The following is a 12,736-nucleotide window of genomic DNA, read 5'->3' on the forward strand; positions in this document are numbered from 1 at the left end:
TCTAGTTGGACTGCTGTTCGAAAGTACCCATTACTGCTGCCGAAAGTGAATTAGACAGAATGACTTCAGAGAAAATACTATGCCACCGATGGCCGCTAACAAGAACAGTTGTATGGCTGTTATTTGGAGAATGACTTGGGGGCGAGGGGGCTCCATCATTCCAGCCTTTGGAAAGAGCGTTACATCCCCAGGCCTGCGACTGTATTTTGCCCTTTTAAAATCTCATGCAGAAATCAGATTTTATAGCTTATCAAGAACTCTCCATTTATGTGTAAATTTGTGGGCGAGAAAAACTCCTGCTGAAAGAAAAAAAAAACAAAACATAAGAACGTGACTTGAGCTGTAGAGCAGAAATTGACAGAATATTGTCAATCAACTATACTTTAAAAAAATTAAAGACAGAACGGGCCTTGCATGGTAGCTCTTGATGAGCACCTTCAGACTCGGAAGTGGAGCGAGATTATATAGGTTTTATTTCAATGTCTGTATGTTGACAAGAACCCCGTTCTGTCTGCCTCTTAGAACATTCTGTCAGTTTGGCACCTCCTCCCCCCCTGCTCTATATAAACAAATCTGAATACAAACGCGATTGGATAAGGCTTATTTCTGCCCACCCAGTCCCATCCTCCCCCACCATCCTCTCCGAGTGAAACGTCCTGGTCACGAAGAGCAGGGAGACCCCACAGTGAAAGATGGAGAAGGGACAGAAACGCTCGCAGCGGCTGGGTCTCCGGGTGGAGGTCTCTGTTCCACATCTGCCACGTATCGGGTCCCCTCTCAGGCCCTTGGAAAAACATCCCTCCTTGTGTTCACTTGGCTTAGACGGCAAACTTAGCCCTGCTGTTTACCAGCTGCAGAACCTTGGACAACATACCTGCCCTGTCTGAGGCTCAGTTTCCTCATCTGAGAGGTGGGATCACGGCTCACCCCGTCTCACGTGCATCGGGAAGGTGCAGCGACTCCTGCCAAACTCTTAAGTCTGCGCCCTGCACCTCGGAGACACTCAGGAAATGATGGCATCAGACATTCGGATGGGCCCCACATAAAACCCATAAAAATGTATGGGTTTTATCCTTGATGCATTCAAAGAAAAAGACGTAATTCTTCCTCCAAACTAGCTCTTTGGAGAACCAGCTGCCGTCAGAGAAGCAGCTGTGAGGAAAGGTGCTGCAGACAAGAGGCCAGCAGGTGGGCGTTCACGACCAGGAGAGGGATCTTTCCAGCGCTTCCCTGAAAACGGGAGATGCACCGGGTCAGGGGCTCAGGCTGATGTGGAAGCGGACGGTCCACGGAAGCCTGACAGACGTTTGAAGTCAAGGCCTCCTGAGGGTCTCCTCTGTGTCGGTCCTCACGTGACACCGGAGGAAAAAAGAAACTGGGGGAACTCGGAGACCAGAGCTGGAGCTGTCTGTGCTCTTGTCCACAGTAAGCAGTTTGGGAACTAGAGAGCTGCAATTTGTACTTGGATTTTTAGAGCAGCGAACATTCAGGTCCCGGTCAGAAAGGCAGACATTCAGACCCAGAGGAGAGCAGGGGCCTGGACAGCGCCCCGGGCCTTCCTCAGAGTGGAAGAGTTCACGCTGGCAAAGACAGCGCAGCCCCAGAGAGTCTGCGTCAGGGCAGGCGCCGTCCTGCTGCAGTAACAAACAACCCCGAGTCTCAGAGGCTGACAGCAGTCAGTTTATTTCTCACCGTATGTGTCCACGCCCACCTGCTGGGGGGTTTCTTTTTATAAAGCTCCGTCCTTGTTCTGCACCAGGGGCCCAGAGAGCAGGGACAGTACTTGTGAAGGTGGCAGGAGGAAAGGTGTGCTTTTCTGGGCAATAGATGCTCAGCCTGACAAGGTCAAGGTTGCAGAGCTCCCAGCAGCCTTTGGCTCCACAGCGGAAACCAGAAAGGATGAGGCATCCAGGGCCCCGAAGTGGGGGGACTAGGACAGTTGGCAAAGTCACAGAGGAGGCTGCACCATCTTGCTTCATTGCCTGTATGGTGGCCTCGCCAGTGCCCTAAGCAATGGGTGAATGGGAACAAGGGCAGAGACCGCGGTGGAAGAAACAGATGCCTCTGGCAGTTTGGGGTTAAGACGCGAGCAATTGCAGTGGAAAGCCTCAGCGCCCGGACCTGGCTTCATAGAACGTGTCCACAGCTCCTCTGGTTGCAGGGGATTCCTCCTCCTTTCCGGAGCCAGTGCTGGCTGGGCTGTGCTGGGGGAAGGAAAGTGGTCCGGGTGCCTGGGATTCAGCTGAGACATAGCAGTCCCGGAAAAATGTCACAGCAACAAAGCAGTGCTCAGGGTGCTTTGCCTAGTGTATTACAGTCCCCTCGGTGTGGCTCAGAGGCTCCCTCAGAGCAGGGACAGAAGCCATTGTCATTCACAGGGAACATTCCACACTTGGTCAGAAGTTGAAGCCTCGGAGTTCCCTGGTGCCACAGTAGATTAAGGATCCAGCTGTGGCTCTGGTCACTGCTGTGGCGCAGGTTTGATCCCTGGTCCGGGAACTTCCTCACCCTGCAGCCCCAAAAAAAAGAAAAAGAAAAAAGAAGTTGAAGCCTGAGCAAGGACGCCAAAAGGACTTCCCCTAGACACCTCCAGAGACTTGTCAACGCCTTTCTCCCCCCGGGGCTGTGTCACCAGGAAGCAACTACAGAAGTGCCATCATTTGACTCGGGAATCTGTCATGGTGGTAGGCTGTGAAGGCACATGTCAAACTATTTGTTAAGTTGCAAACTTGGTTTGTGTTACACATCCAGATGTGTATTTCTTGTGCAGCTAAACGCTAGTGCAGAGATTCTCAAAGCCCGGTCCCCAAGCAGCAGCATCAGTACATTCAGGAACTTGTTAGAGATTCAAGTCATCAGGCCCCAAACCCAAGCGCTGAGCCAGGAACTCTGCGGGGTTGGGGGGGGGGTGGGCTGGGGGGCGGGGGGGGGGGGGGGGCGGGGCTGCCTGAGGCATCTGCCTGGTGCCAAACCCTCCAGGTGATTCTGACATCTCATTCTTAGGTGTGGGGGCCACCACCTTAGGACACGTCATCTTAGAATTAACAGAGATTTTAAGTTCAGCTTCCATAGTTCTGAATCCTGCTATAATGCAAAGGATCTGGGGAGCATATAAGAAATACATCTGCCCGGATCTCACTCCTGGAAATTTTAATGCAGCAGGTCTGGGATGGGATTCCTGCGTCACATTTGTAAGGACGGCTGTCGGATGAGTCTCAAGACCGTGGAGGCTGAAAACCAACCACCGGTAAAGCCCTCATTTTCCCGACACGTGGGAGGAGGCCCTAGGGGCCGAGCAGGCGAGAAGAGCCCATAGCCCGCCAGCTCCTCTGCCCGCATTTAGAAAACCCCGTGTGCTGTGTTATCATACACTATCAAGCCATCCGTGCACAGTTTCAAGATTCACAATCTGCTTTTGACCCAGATGAGTCATGACCACGCATCTCTGTCATTGCTCCAAGCCTTAATTAATGACCGCTTCTGCTTTGCACAATGATCCCGGATTTTTTTTGTTTTTAATACACAAATTTGTTCATCCAGTGAGACGCCCGGCGGTTGACGCACGCTGATGTAAACAACAAACGCGTCATCACTATCGCATGAAATCTCACCAGGATTCCTTCCTGTGTGTCACTAATAACAGCATCAACGTTAGGTTTCAAGGCCAGAGCCTTTGTGGTCTTTCAAAAACCAAAGGACGGATCTGTTTCTGAACTGGATGGGCCACCGCCCTAAGTGGCAGGTTCTTCATTTTTCTGAGACAATTAGATTTTACAGGAAAGACTGGACAACTTTTTCGTTTGCTCCACATTTTCGGGGGTGGAAATGCAAGTGCCACACGGAGGTCACCACATGCCTGGGCACCTCTGGGTCCCTGCCCTTTGTCAGCCCCTGCCTCACGAGCCCCCACCCCCGGCGGAATTCCCAGCCTCTGCTGGCAGCTCCACCAGCTGGAGCTCCTTCCGCGGCCGCCGGCTACGCAAAAGGCAGATAGAAACAGACGGTGGCGTTTTTTTTCCATGGAAACCCAAAAGCCGGATTTCACAGCTTGCGTTTCTTCTTCTCGACAGTCACAGTGGAAGGTAACGGTGGTGCAGGAGAGGAAACCCGCTCGAGCCTTGGGGAAGACGGGGGCACAGGTGGATCGCGGGAGGGCACTCGCAGCGGGTGTTTGCCATTTGCCAACCTGGGCCTTGTCTGCGTCGAGGCGGATCCCCCCCACTCCCCCTCACTGGGTCCCACAGGGCGCTGGCCCTGGAACCGGATCTTGTCTCCACCGTCCTGTACTGGGTCACCATCCGCTGTCTGAACCGACCGGGGTTACCATAGCAACGCTACCCAAACCTTGGTGAGGACGGAGGCTCTGGGACCCGGAAATGTTGTCACTTCAACCTCTGCCTTTCAGGGTTTGTAACCTGACTCTAAACCCACATATCAGAATACAGGGCGTTTGAGAAAAGCCGGGAGCTCCAGGTGTTCAGTCTCCAGACGGGACTTCCAGGCCTTCTGTAGAAATCGCTTCATTACAGAGGTCGTGAAAACCACTTAGAATTTGTCACACGCGGGTGTCTGACCTCAGCTTGGACGCACTTGGGAGCAGGACACAGGGGAGGGTGAAAACGGGGTGTGTGGGGGGCCATCTTGGTGGGTGACCGGTGACAGGACTGTGCTGGGGGGAAAACGAGGCTGGGGTCTCCCCTCCCCCACACCTGCCCAACCGCAGACCAAAGCCTTAGATGCCCACAGGGATGCTGCCCCTTGCTGGTCATTTGCATCCCCCCCCCGCCCGCGCGCGCCCCCCAACTCTGCCTGCCTTCCTAGACTTTTCCAGAATCTCCAGCTTTGAGTGCTCCCTGCTGCCTCTTGCATCTTTCTGGGAGCTCCGCTGAGTGCCCGCGTCCTGGGGATGATGGAGAGAAGTGGGGGGCGTGCTCCCCATGCCCCCCGCCCTCGGGGGCACCCTTGCTGGGCGCTTACACTGTGGAAGCAGATTCCTCCACTAACCACACCCACCTTGCAGGAGCTGAGGGATTACAGATGACAATGGATTTGAGATGGGGCCAGAGCAGTACTGCCGGTCCATTCAGGAGCTGGCAGCAGGTGACGACTGGCTATGAGACAGTCCCTCTGGCCTGGGCGAGGGGGGTCCCTGACCTGCATCTTCACCTGTATGGTCCCCTCCCTGGTCCCCCTCTGGCCTTGCCCTTGTAAAGGTCAGGATGCCCAGTGGACGCAGGGGGCTTCCTTCGTGGTCCACGCACGGCACACTCAGGAGCCGGAAATGCCAAGGAAACAGTCTTGTGTCCACATGTTCCTGCCCATCATCCAGAGGCTCCCCGCTCGGCCCCAGGCAGCCGGGACTTCTGGGGGATCGGATGGAAGCTGGACTTGGGGGCTGGGCTCTAGCCACACACCTCCGGCCAAGGTTAAGGTGAGAAGGCGGGGAGGGGCCCAGGGTGGGGTGCTGACCTGGTTATGGCTCAGCAGCGGGTGTCTGAGAATTCCACTCCTACGCCCGGCCTGTCGGGTCCTTAGTTAGACACGCCTGTCAAGACAAGCAGACCAGGTCTCAGTCGACGGTCTGCAGGTTGGATTCATCACTGCGGATATTTACCCAGACGGCGAGAAGGCTCCGGTGGCCTGGGCCAATGGTGGTGACGCGGGTGGAGCAGAGTCCCAGGAGGGGCCCATAGACAGAGGGAGACCTAGGCAATTTGAGGACACTCTTCCATGCAGCAGTCACTGCCTTTTTATTGTTGTCCTTTTCCAAAGGGATTTTTTAAAAAAAATCGGGCAGTGACTGACCAGGTAACAGTGGAATGACATATCCACACAACACGGACATTGGAAAAGAGCTCAAAAGGGAGGCGAACGAACCCAACTGTGGCTCTGGTGAGAATCTCCTTCCTCCTTCCCTGCTTCCCAACCAGTTAGTTACCTAGAAGTTCCAATTCCAAAGGAAAGACAAGGGTCCTGCAAAGAACTGACTATGCATATGGTTTGACCAGGGAGCAGTCTGGCTCAAGGGCTGAATGTTCCGTGTCATATTCAAACGCATTTGCATCCTTTCTCCCCCTGACCTTAGATGGGCTGCTTTGCATAGGGTTCTGATGGGCAGAGCTGAATGAATCCTGCGGAGGAGGGGGGGAGGCATTTTCCTGGGAGAGCAGATGGTGGCCTAGGGCGGCAAAAATGTTTTAGTGACTCTATTATGCCAGGGCTTGGAAGCTGTGAGGGGGTAGGTGGGTTTGTGGCTCTCCCCCCCCCCCACCATCTTGCCTAGGGCAGCAAATTCCAGGCACCACCCTAGGGCGTATCAGGCAGAACATCTGAATATATTTGCATCTCTAATTGAAACCAGGGCAGGGAGGGGGAGAGGAGAGGGCTTGCTGGGCTTTTGAGAATTTAACTTGCTGCCTCCATCCTCACACAGCTCCTGTGACGTCTCCTGGCTGGGCAGGCAGGACCAGGCTTTGATACAGGTGACATGAAGGGCACTTCACCAGCACCAGGGTCGTGACAACCCAGGCAGACCAGGGGGACAGCTGGCATCCCCGCCTGCTCGCTCGCCTCGTCTCCCCACCCCGGAGAGTGTGTACACTGTCAGAACCACACGATAAGTCTCCTGAAGCCGGTCCCTAATGTGCACCTCGATCCCACAGCTGCCAGCACCATCTGTGCAGGTTGTCACTGCAACTCAGGTTGTCAGACCTGGGGAAGCCTTGGTGGGACAGGGCCGCTTCTCCAGGCAGACCTGACTCCTTTGTAGCGCTCCTTTCTTTATGATGGAAGTGACTCACACGCCTGGGGGAACCTGAACCCTGGAAAGGCGAGTCAACGGCCGCTGCAGCCTAAGACGCTGGGCAGGGGACAGCACGACCCACCCAGTGTGGACTCTGGTCAGAAACTGGTTCTGTGTGATGTGTGCCGTGCTGGGTGAAAGGATTGCTCAAGCTCAAGTTCATTGCCATTGCCGTGAGCCAGCTCAGGGCAGGTAAACGAGCTGTCCAGAGGCAATCTGGAGGCTTGCTGAGAAGTGATACTTTTGGGGGGACCCAAGGCAAGGGGGTCTTCAGGTAGCCGACATCCTTGGAATAGTCACTGGAGTCAATGAAAGGCCACGGGAGGAATCTCAATGGAGGATCCACGAAGTTCACAGTGGGAGTCCTCTTGGGTGCCCAAAGGGACATGGGGAGGTCGCATGGCCAGCAAAGGGGGACCTCCCTTGGCCATCACAGGCAGTGCAGCTACAGAGAGAATGGTTTTTCCCCCGAGGGGATTATGGTAAGTTGCCAGTAGGAGGTGGGAAGGACCATAGGAGGCTGGAGAGACTTAGGTAGGAGTCCTTCTGGATGCTTCTTATTGGGAAAAACCTTCCATGATGCTCGGGAACTGTGGTTCAGCATCCTTTCAAATCCAATCCTTCCCAAATGGGCAAAAGATTTTTCCCCTTTCTTTCCAAAGTCATTTCAGTTTCTTTTCTGATGTCTGAGATATTTATTTTTTCAAGTACTTCCCAATTAACAAATGTACCTACACAGAGGACCCAAGGGATCTATTCTCAATATGTCCCCATAATTCACCACTGATGGGAACTAAACGTGCACCTTGATGGAAGAAAAGAACCCTGCATGCGCTAATGAATAAACTTCCTGAATGCAACTCTATGGGCCACGTTTCCTGAGAAAAGGCCTTTAAGCCTAACGGTTCAGGATAAATCGGCCAGCAGCCAGTGCACAAAGGGATTTGAAAGATAATCAGGCCACGGCTGCAGAGACAGTCTCAGAGCCAAGGTTCAAGGTTTCCGGGAAAGTTTGGGACCTACCTTGAGTCAGTCGCAGAATGTTCCACAGGCAGGAAGGGGTGTTCTACACACAGAAGGGTGATGAATAAAACAGGTAGACACCTAACAAAATGCTTAATTTTGCTGCAGTCAAAAAGTCACCAAGCCCACAATATAAAACATCAATTTCTGTGTCCTAACAAGACAAAGACGTTACCTAAAAAAAAGAATATAAACCTATACAGATAACCGAATCACTGCGCTACACCCCGCCAACTAACACAACATTGTAAATCAACAGTACTTCAATGAAAATATTTGACAAAGAGAAACAGTATCCTTATTTAAAAATTTTTTTTTTTGCTTTTTAGGCCCACACCCGCAGCATATGGAGGTTCCCAGAATAGGGGTCTAATGGGAGCTGCAGCTCCCAGCCTATGCCACAGCCACAGCAATGTGGGATCCAAGCCACAGCAACACCAGATCCTTAACCCACCGAGCGAGGCCAGGGATCGAACCCGAAACTTCATGGTTCCTACTCGGATTTGTTTCCACTGAGCCATGACAGGAATTCCTAAAAAGCGAAATGTTATCTTTATACCTCTGTAAAAAGTGCCCCTTGTGCATCCTGGTTTGAGATCATTGTAAGATCCTGGAACTCCTATGAAAAGATGAAGATAGAATTTGGACTTTATTTCTGGGTGCACGAAAACGCAAGGTCAAGAACACGTGCAAAAACTGCACATTTGGGGTTGTACAACGTATCTTGTCTGCCACTCTTAGTGGCATTTCCTAGGTGGGCTGTTAAAAGCTGGGGTTGTACAACGTATCTTGTCTGCCACTCTTAGTGGCATTTCCTAGGTGGGCTGTTAAAAGCTGGGGGATTCCCAGACGAGAAGGCAAATTAGGTTTTGAGCTTTGGCTGTAAAAATGTCTGTGCTTCTTTGGGGAGCGAAGGACGATGTAATCAAACCCTCCACGAAAAGGCAAATCACAGTGCTTGTAGCTATAACACACCTGTTGAATTTGGGGCCATGCAAAGTTGGCCTTGGGGATGAGCTAGGTCATGGGCCGAAAGCCCAGATGAAGATATTACTATGAGCCCCTTGCTAAATTGCATTCCTTGTCTTTCTGTCTCTCTCTCTCTTTTTTTTTTTTTCATTCCAGTTGCAGTCATTCTGTTCTTGGAATTCAGTTCATAAAAACTCACACTCTTGTCCTTGGAATGTTATCCTCTGTAGGCTTCTGTTACCCCTGGGAAGAAGAAAAATGAACGAGACACAAAGAGACAATTCATTCTCTCTGGTGTATTTGAACTTACATAAATCTCATGATTCACAAGGAATGAAACACCTGAAAAATAATTTCTCCAGATGCCTGTGGTTTTATTGCTGAAAATCTTTCTTTCTCATGAGCCTGTTCTCACTCTCAGGACATGCTGCCTCCTTCAGACAGTTTGGTTTTGAAAAGAGTCATATCAGTTGGCTGAGCTTGTTTTGTGGGAGATCTTTGAAAAGATCTCATAATGAAATCCCTGAAAATGGCTTTGAGGGAAGGGTCCTGAGATGGAGGCTTCCACCTGCTCCTAAAGTGAAGGAGGGCTGCTGGGGACCACAAGGTCATTGTTTTCCAAAGTTGCTTCATTGGGACACAAGTTGTGGAAGGTCACTCTTGCGAGAAAAAGGAAAAAAAAAAGATTCTTGTTCCTTTTTTAGGGCCACACCTGCAGCATGTGGAGGTTCCCAGGCTAGGGGTTGAATTGCAGCCCCCAGCCTACACCACAGCCACAGCTACCCGGGATCTGAGCTGCATCTGTGACCTACACCACAGCCACAGCCACGCCAGATCTTTAACCCACTGAGCGGGACCAGGGATCAAACCCACCTCCTCATGGATACTCGTTAGGTTCATAATCTGCTGTGCCACAAGAGGAACGCCCAGATTCTTGTTTCTTAAATTAGGAAGTACTCTTTATTGCTTTTTGTAGTGCTTTTCAGGGATTCTTTTTCAGTTAAAAAGTCTGAGTTACCATCATTGCTTTAGCTGCATCTGACACAATTTGGTATGTTGTGATTTCCAATATTTCCTCATTCTCTTAATTTTAATAAAATTAGCATTTATAAGCGGTTTAGAAATACAGGGAAATGAAGACACTGGAGAGAGCGCCCTATACCAACTTACCTCACTTCTCTGGTCATGGACACCCACGATCATAGGGTGCGCTTGCTACAAGGAGTGAGCCACCGCGAGTCGGTGGGAGTAACCACACTAGAAATAATTCCGGTTTCTCTGGTTTTGCCCAATGCCTTTTTTCTCTTCTGGGTCCCCTGCAGGATCTCACATTACATTTGGCTGCCGTGTCTCCTCAGGCTCCTCTGGGCTGGGGCAGTTTCTCAGACGTTCCTTGGATGTGACGACTGTCACAGGTTTGAGGTTTGAGGTCTTTTTGTAGAAAAGCCCTGCGTGGAATTTGTCAGATGTTTTTCTCACGACGCTCCCGGGGCTCTGGGTTTTTAAGGAGGACGACCCCGGAGTTAAGGGCATTTGCATCACAGGGCATCATGGGTCCACACTGTCAATGTGACATCACTGCTGATGTGGACTTGACCTCCTGGCCCAGGTGGCCTTGGGTGTCTCCACTGCGCAGTGGGAGTAAGGCTGCCCCACTTGAGGGTGAAGGGTCTGTGTCAATTCTTGGCAATTCTTCCGCATGGCAGAGTTGTCTGTTTTCCCCCATATATTTATACAGACATGTATTTAACCACTTATTTCTATCAGTATGGACCCATTGATATTTATTCAATATCATGTTTATAACAATAATACTTCATATATCTTTTCCACACTATCTTGCCAACGCGTAAATATAGGAGTAGAATAAATTTCCAGAATCGGAATTACGGAGTCAAATATTACGTAAATTCAAATTGTGAGAAAGGATCAGACTGCTTCCTTAACTCTTATTCACATTTATGGTGTCCCCAGTCAAGTAGGAAAGGGCTGTCTGATGACACCTGTCCTGTGAGTGTGTGATGACACCTGTTGAACTTTGCCAAAACCAGAATCTTACCATGATCTTATCACATGTGCTATTTATTAGTTAGCAGCCTCACCGATCTGTGTTTGCATGGTTTAGAGCCAGACTCATTCTGGGGTCAAGAGAAAGGGGTGCAGTCTCCTTGAACACCCACAGATCTTGCGGCTGTGAGGTTGGATCTAGCTGTTCCCACGGCCGCTTGTGTGGACAAGTGGGCTTTGTGGAACTCTTCTGGGATCAGAGACCACAGGTGGCACCTCCCAGACCTTCCAAGGCTGACTCCACTGCTTTCGACAGAGTCTTCATCTATCTAGGTCTCCCTTCCTCCCTCCTTCCACTCCTTCACCCTTCCTTCCTTTTCTCTTTCTTCCATTTCTTTTCCTTCTTTCTTTCTTCCTTTCTCCCTTCCTCCCTCCCTCCCTTCTTTCCTTTCTTCCCTGATTCCCTTCCTTCTTTCTCCTACCAAAGGTGAAATTTACGCGTTTCTCTTTTGCCTCTTGGTTTGGAGTTATTTCTTAGGGCCAGCTTCCCTTCTCCATGGTGAAAGCAGAGGTCCTTACGAACCTTGAGCCAGTGAGCGTATACCTCCTCGTGAAGGATGCCCACGGGAGGAGTTTCTGACACTGCCTTTGTGACTTGGCACGGGCGCATCAGGACCCTGTGAAGTTCGATGAGGCACCTGCAGTAGCAGACCCCCCACCCCCTTCATCAGCTCGCCCTCTAATTGGAGGAGCGTGTTTTCTGTGCCTTCAAGTAAGTGAATGATAAAAGCGTTCAACTGGACTTAACCACATCAGAGCCTTCGGCTGCTGCTGCTAATAACTTCCTCTCAGGGGGATATCAGCACATTAATCACCAGGTTTTTTATTTTCATTTTTTTACAGTTATCCTACTTGACATTTCATCCAATTTTACTCTCAGTCAGATCATGTCATCCTGCCGTGTTCCGTGCGCATTAGGGAGGCCCCGTCACATGTTCGGATGAGACCCAGCTACACGGTGCCCAGCCCGGCCCAAGAGCCGCCAGACTAGCGTCAGTGTCAGAAAGCAAACGAGGGATGACGCCCGGCCTCGAGCCCCTGACAAGTCCTGGAAATCTTCGCTTCCTTTTCCAAAGGGCTTAACCATCTCTCCATCTCGCGTCTAGAAATTCACTGGGCAGTGTTACCCGAACTGCCATCAAGCATGTCTACATGACGTTTCCAGCATGCGTGGCTTTGCGATTCTTCAGAGACGGCTCAACTGGCTTCAGAATCACTTGTGTACATTGTGAGCACCTGGGGAGAAAAGTCACCCGGGCATGGAGACTCCACTGCAGCCAGAACTCTCTGATGCTCTCCTGCGTTATCGGGGCCCCAGCTCCCGTCTGTTCTCCAGATGCAGCTCTGATCAGCTGCGTGTGGCTGTGGTGGGGGCTGGCAGCTGCAGCTCTGATTAGACCTCTAGCCTGGGAGCTTCCCTATGCTGCAGGTGTGACCCTAAAAAGTCCAAAAAAAAAAAAAAGGAAGAAGAAGAAAAGAAAAGAAGGGATGAGAAAAACTAGTCACAGGCAGGCCAGGTATCTGCCTTGTGTACACTCACCCCAAATAGGTGGCAGAGGTGTGATTCAGACTCGTACACCTCCAGAGCCCACACCTGTCTGTATAGAGAATACCTATCTGCACGCCTATCTGTATAGGGTAAAAATAGACATTCATTCCAATTTTTAAAAATCTACATCACAAAATGCTTCCTTTCTGTGTTGGCTTAAAAAAAAAAAACAATTGAGGAGTTCCCATCATGACTCAGTGGTTAATGAATCCAACTAGGAACCATAAGGTTGTGGGTTTGATCCCTGGCCTCGCTCAGTGGGTTAAGGATCTGGCGTTGCTGTGAGCTGTGGTGTAGGTCAAAGATAAGGCTCGGATCTGGCATTG

This window comes from Phacochoerus africanus, chromosome 13, assembly GCF_016906955.1.
Source record: "Phacochoerus africanus isolate WHEZ1 chromosome 13, ROS_Pafr_v1, whole genome shotgun sequence".
Classification (NCBI taxonomy): Eukaryota; Metazoa; Chordata; class Mammalia; order Artiodactyla; family Suidae; genus Phacochoerus; species Phacochoerus africanus.